The sequence below is a fragment of the Dromiciops gliroides genome, chromosome 6 (genome assembly GCF_019393635.1).
Source record: "Dromiciops gliroides isolate mDroGli1 chromosome 6, mDroGli1.pri, whole genome shotgun sequence".
In the NCBI taxonomy this organism is placed as follows: Eukaryota; Metazoa; Chordata; class Mammalia; order Microbiotheria; family Microbiotheriidae; genus Dromiciops; species Dromiciops gliroides.
Genome location: NC_057866.1, coordinates 111,505,736 through 111,511,299, shown reverse-complemented (window position 1 = coordinate 111,511,299; position 5,564 = coordinate 111,505,736).

The following is a 5,564-nucleotide window of genomic DNA, read 5'->3' as shown; positions in this document are numbered from 1 at the left end:
CCTCAAGACACAAAATCATGATCCCGTGGGAAGAGAAACCCCTGCACCCTGAGGCTCCTGTTGGGGGAGGGAACAAGGCAGGGCTTGCCAGCTGTTAGATACTTATTTTAATTAATTATTCTTGCTAAGGGCTAAGCTTAGTTGTTACTTTAATTGCTGCCTCCTCAGTCAAGATCCAGTCACTCCACCCTACTTATGATTTTAGTCATAGTTCCTACATATAGAATTTAAGTGCTAGAAGAGACTTTTTTTTTTTTTTTTGGTGAGGCAATTGGGGTTAAGTGACTTGCCCAGGGTCACACAACTAGTAAGTGTTAAGTGTCTGAGGCCGGATTTAAACTCAGGTACTCCTGACTCCAGGGCTGGTGCTCTATCCACTGCGCTACCTAGCTACCCTAGAAGAGACTTTTAAATTCTAAGACTCTAGTTCAACATTTTTAAACAAGAAGAGAACATGCATGTGATTTCACTGGTGGCACAGGGAACTCCACAGGTGAGGAAACTCCCTCCACTAATGCAGGTTGACACCTTCTCTAAAATTTATAGTCTTGAAGAACCTCTTCAACTGAAAGATCAAGTGACCAATACCCAGGGTCTCACAACTACTATGTGTAAGAGGCAGGACTCCAATCCAGCTCTCCCTGGTTCAAGGCCATCCACTAAGCCACACTGCCTATCACTGAGGCTGGTTTTGCCTATAAAAGCACAAACCAGCACCAATGGCACCCATCACAAGCAGACCAAGCACTATTTCAGGTTCCTTATTTATATATTCTGTTTCCTTTACTAGATTTTGAGCTTCTTGAGAGTAAGGCTCATCTCTTACTCCAGGGTCATGAGATTGACTTCTGTGTGTGGACTATGCAATGAACCTCATTACAGTTACACCTGTAGTTTATAGACTTGTCATTTAGGAAGGAACCTGGGAGGTCATCTGGTCCAATTTCCTCATTTTACTTATGAGGAAATTGAGGACTAGAAAGGTTAAGTGTCAGAGCTGGGATTCAAAATGAATCCCTCTGGCTCTGGATACAGCACTCTTACCACTTTACCATTCTGCCTCCCATACCTTTGCCTGTCATTCAGGATGCACTGTACTCTTGGATGGATGGATAACCTGGAGAGTTTGTCCATCCTGATCAATTAACCAACCAATAAAAAAGCATTTACTTTATTTGCTTTAGGTTATACATTACAATAATGCTAAACATATATCCACATAAGTCATGTTGTAAGAGAAAAATCAGAACAAAAGGAAAAAAATGCAAGAAAGAATAAACAACCGCAAAAAAAGCAACGACAAAAGTGACAATAGTATGCTTGAATCTGCATTCAGATTCTATAGTTCTTTTTCTGAATGTGGAGAGCATTTTCCACCATGAGTCTTTTTGCCATTGTCTTGGATCATTAAAGAAGCATTTATTAAGGGCTTATAAAATTTTCAGCGGTGTGTTAGGTTCTGAGGATATATAACCTTCAAAAGTGTGATTTTGGGGGCAGCTAGGTGGCGCAGGAGATGAAGCACTGGCCTTGGATTCAGGAGGTCTTGAGTTCAGGTCCAGCCTCAGACACTTGACACTTACTGGCTGTGTGACCCTGAGCAAGTCATTTAACCCTCGTTGCCCCACAAAAAAAGTGTGATTTTATATAGATCTCTGTATAAATATAAAAATACACATACACATATATATATATACACACATGTGTATATGTATGCAATCTCACATATACATGCATATACACACACCATTAGATTGCAAACTTCTTGAGGTCAGTGATTGTCTTTTGCCTCTTTTTGTTTACCCAGAGCTTAGCACAATGTTTGGCACATAGTAGGTGCTTAATAAGTATTTATTGAGTTGAATTGTGTGTGCGTATGTGGGTGTATACAGGGCAGCTAGCGGGCACAGTGGATAGAGCTCTGGACCTGGAATCAGGAAGACTCATCTTCCCGAGTTCAAATCTGGCTTCAGACACTAACTGTGTGACTCTGAGCAAGTCACTTCACCCTGTTTGCCTCAGTTTCCTCATCTGTAAAATGAGCTGGAGAAGGAAATGGTAAATCACTGCTGTATCTTTGCCAAGGAAATCCCTAATGGGGTCATGAAGAGTCAGACAGGATTGAAAAATGACAGAACGGGGGCAGCTAGATGGCGCAGTGGTTAAAGCGCCGGCCCTGGATTCAGGAGTACCTGAGTTCAAATCCGGCCTCAGACACTTGACACTTACTAGCTATGTGACCCTGGGCAAGTCACTTAACCCCCATTGCCTTGCAAAAAAAAAAAAATGACAGAACAAGACAATGTGTATATACTCATACATATTTATATGTATCTAAGTATACAACCATACATGCTTATGTGTGAATGAGTATATGCATACATGGATATATCTTAGAAAGATACTGCAAACAGACAAGGGTTTGGGCACAGAATTGAACAGGAGGAAAAGAGTAGACTGGACTACCTTTGGGAAACTACAAAGTTCTTTTAATAACCCCAAGTTTCCCCTTGCAATAAAATTCCATTTTTTAGTACCTATGACAGCTAGAATTCATGGAATAACACGATCTCTCAAAATCTGAATTATATCACCCAAGAGGAAACACAGAGCCATATGATGAATATGGGCATGGGCCAAAACACATTATGAAGAAGGAAAAAGGGAAAGTACCCTAAAGACTGACATCAAAGAAATGTATGACCAGAAAAAAAAAAAGTTGGACTGGTGACAACAGGGTCAAGCCATGACTCGATGGATGGCTTATGTGCTCCATTAGTATTGACACCATGTAAAAAGAACTCAAGGAAGGGGCCAGTATAGTGCATGATGTATGATAAGTGATGAATGTAAGCAATCCTATGGATGAGCATCACATGGGACAGGTAGGCATGTATGTATTTGTATTGTTGGAGGGAATACCTAATTTATAAAAGAAGAGATTGGTTTGAGTAGAGGAATATAGTGACAACTCATATTTTACATTTTCGAGGGTCTAATCTGTTGATTAAAGCCAAAAGTCCTATGACCAAGGGAAAAGGTTTTCCCCTTTTTGGTTCAAATTTCCTAAGTTGGCTACCTATATTAAATTTTCTGAATACAAAGACAATATTAAATTAAAAATTGGTTGTCAGGAGGGAGCAATACAGCAATGGGGAAAGGAATCATTGTTGGATTAAGTTGTTTGGATAACAACGTGAATTTGAAGTAAGTTGAATTTAAATGGCATACCATATTAGATAATAAATTCCAAATGAGTAAAAACAAACAGAAAAAAATGATTCTCTAAAAAAAAAATTAGAGGATAATGGAATTTGTGTGGAATTAATTAACTAATGAATTACCATGCTGGGTGCTAGCTATATAAAGATATAAATGAAATAGTTCCTTCCTTCAAGAAGTTTACATTTTTTCAGGGGAAGTATATGTATTTGAGTATGTAGAAAATAAAAACAAGGTAATTTTGTAGGGGAAAGATCAGGAAAAAGTCTAATGTAGGAGACAAGCTTTGAGATAAAGTAGGAATTCTAAGAGAGAGGAGAGAGGACGTCCCAGGCCTGTGCAAAGAGATAAAATGTGTGGGAGAATTAGTTCAGTCATGTTCTATTCTTTGTGACCCCATTTTGGCAAAGGTACTAGAGTGGTTTGCCATTTCCTTCTCCAGCTCATTTTACAGATGAGGAAACTGAGGCAAACAGGGTTAAATGACTTACCCAGGGTCACACAGCTAATAAGTATATCTGATTTGAACTCATGAAGTTGAGTCTTCCTGACTCCAAGTCCAGTGTTCTATCCACTGCACCACCTAGCTTGCCCTATCATGGAACACAAATTCGTAGTGGACCCAGTCAACATGATTTCATGATTTTCTCCAGTTCGGTAGAGTAGTAAAGGTAGCAGACAGTAGCGGTATTTCAAGGTGGAGGTTTAGTAAGTCATAATCAGTGATAGGAAAAGGGGGCAATGGATTCAAGTGTAAAAAGATAGTATAGAGTTGGATTTGTTCCCCAAGGACTTGAAATAAGGTAAGAAGGAGAATATAGCCAGCCTTCGAAAAACAAATCACGTCCCCAAATGGCACAGGCTCCTACCAGTCTGTGATCCCTACCTAGACTCATCAGCCTTTTTGCCCAGAAAAGCCACTCAGCTACAGGAGGAAGATGCTTTGGTTATTCCTCCCTCCCCATTGCCCAGTAAATCCCCTGCATAGTCCAGGAGCAAAGGCTTCTGGGTTATGTTGCCTCTGTCCCATATACCAGGCTATCCTGCCAACATGAGGCCTTTAGACCTGTAATAGACATGAAAGTGGCACCATCTCAGGATTCTCCTAGTTTCCATCAGGTTCCCTGGCCAGGGCTCCATGATGCATCTTCCCTCCTTCCTGGTGTTATCTCCTAGCCCAATACCAGCCAAGAAGCTATGGTAACCCTGCATTATATAATGATTAGTCTCTTCTCTGAGATCCGTGCTGGCTATTGCCTCTGACCTGGATCTAGCTACTGCCTTGCCTGTCTTCTCTGCTTTTCTGGTCCTTATCATCATAGTCTACTAACCGCACACCTACCTATCTAGACACTCTCTGGATTCCTCATCTTGGATTCTCTGAGCCTACCTCCTTTCATAGTGAGTATTTGCCTAGCATCTTGCTTGCTTTTGTAAAAACTTACCTAACCAAACTCTAGCCTAGTTTTCCATTCCGATTAACCAGATCTGACCAGTTCATTGAAATGAACAATTCATATTCAATATCTATCTTCCTTCTCCATCCAAACCCTTGCCCTGTGGGAAAGTCCCTGACTAAGGACTAGGACACTCCCCTAGGGTTAATTCTGGCTTCCCCATGAGCTATCTTAGATATTATAACACTATTAAAAATGATGTAAAGATCATTTTAGTACTTGGAAATGTTTGTATGGAATGATGTTAAGTGAAAAATGGAGGACAGGTTAACTTTTTTTTGGGGGGGGTTGTTGTTGTTTTTTGCAGGCAATGGGGGTTAAGTGAGTTGCCCAGGGTCACACAGCTAGTAAGTGTCAAGTGTCTGAGGCCGGATTTGAACTCGGGTACTCCTGAATCCAGGGCCAGTGCTTTAACCACTGCGCCATCTAGCTGCCCCGACAGGTTAACTTTTATACACTGATTACAACCATATGAAGCTGTATATATGTACCTTACTAAGGACATTTAAAGGGATGTAAATAGACTTTAATAGCTATTAAAATTTAATAATCTATTTTTCTATAAAGTTGTTCAAGCTCCTAATTAAAGAAGAAAAATTATTGGTTCAAAGATTGGGGCTCTTAAATGATTGAAAGTAATTAATTACAATAATAGATATTAGATCATCAAGATGATTTTTAAAAAATTGATTAAAATGCATTTATTTCAGTATATACTTATGTCTTGTAATGTATAGGCATGACTTTTACTTATATACTAACAAACCCAAATAAATTGTTTCTATATCATTCGAGTATTGTGAAGTTTATCTGATAAGGTGGGAGGTTTAGGTCTTATTTCATCTTTTTATCTCCAGTGCTTACACCATAGCCTTTTTTTTTTTT